Here is a 1,484-nt window from a genome sequence, read left to right as displayed (position 1 = left end):
GGAAAAGTAATAGTGGGATAATATTTACAGTATTTTATTTTTATTCATTTAATGCAGGGAAACGTCAACTATCAATTATATCTGGAAAAAAATTATAGACCATTGTTTGAGAATTGCTGGCAATGAAAATTAACCTAGTCAATGAGAAAGACTAATTTTTATAGAACAAGGGTGACAAAAGGTGCACAAATCCCTCAGTGTTAGAATTTTAAAATTTCTAATTTTAAAATGAGAATTACTTAAGTAGTAAGAGGACAAATAAATTTCTATTCACTCCTATTATTTTGTGGATTAAAGTTCAATATGAATTTGATGAGGATAAATCATTCCCCCCTTTTTTAAGATAGATGACTATGAGCATTTCAGAGCCTGTTTTATTCAAGCCAGCCTAGTTGCAGGGATAATGCTCTTCTGAGTAGATCTTGGAGTTCTGTATGGGGTTTGAGTAACCTATTTCCAAAGCTCTGTGTGTGAGGTGGCATCACAGTCTACAAGAACCTGAGGATGATATTGGTGTGATTGCCAGCAAGTAGCACTCCAACTGGTACTTGCAAAATAACATTAAACTGGCAAAGTACTATCTTGTGATGCCAATAGATTTTCCTTGTTAGGACTATTTTAGTAAAAGAGGCAGAGGCTTTGACCTGTCAAAAAGCTGACACCAGAGCCTGCAAATGCACTGAGAAGGATACACAGTGAAATCTTAAGCATGTATATATTAAGATAATTTACACAATTATCTGTTACAGAATCTTACATGAATAGGTTATGCTTACCATACAGGCTCATACATTAATGTGAGATTATTATGCTATTACCATTTACCTTCAAAGACTTACACAAACGTTATCTAAGCTCCTCAAAAACTTGCCAAGCTAACATTTTTTTCCACTCCTAGCTGAGATCTGTCACGGTGTTCTGCAAATAAAGTAACAAAGACTGGAAACCAGCCATTTTTCAGAAGCAGTTGGAGCGCTGGGTAGGTCCATGTATGCTGTAGATTAGGATTGAAGACTCCCAGCAATATGAAATTTGTCTACATCGCATGTGTTGCAGTACTAACATATGGTGATGTTTTGACTTCTAGATGAGCTTGGCTTCTTCCAAGCTGTTAACTTTCATTTTGCCGTTGTAACTCTACAGAATGAGAGACTAGAAAATGAAGGAAACTGAACCTTACTTTCAAACACGAGACCAGATCTCATGAGTCTGACATCACGACAAAAATACCTTTCCCCTCCTGCTACTAAGCGGAGTTTTGTACATCAGATTTCACAAGGAAGGGACGGTGGAAGGAAGGTGACGCTATAGGCATGACACTATCCAAGGTGTGTTTCGGACCAGGACAAGCGGCCGGGAAGCGACCTCAGCTCAGAGGCACGAGAGACCACCGACCCCCGTGTTACTGCCCAGCTCCCCCCCGCACGCCCAGCGGGCCGCGGGCAGCTCCAGCGGCCGGGCCGGGCGGAGCCGCCCCGCATTCC

Source organism: Geospiza fortis, unplaced genomic scaffold, assembly GCF_000277835.1.
Source record: "Geospiza fortis unplaced genomic scaffold, GeoFor_1.0 scaffold23, whole genome shotgun sequence".
Lineage (NCBI taxonomy): Eukaryota > Metazoa > Chordata > Aves > Passeriformes > Thraupidae > Geospiza > Geospiza fortis.
The sequence above is the reverse complement of the archived record's forward strand: the minus strand, read 5'-3'. Positions refer to the sequence as shown.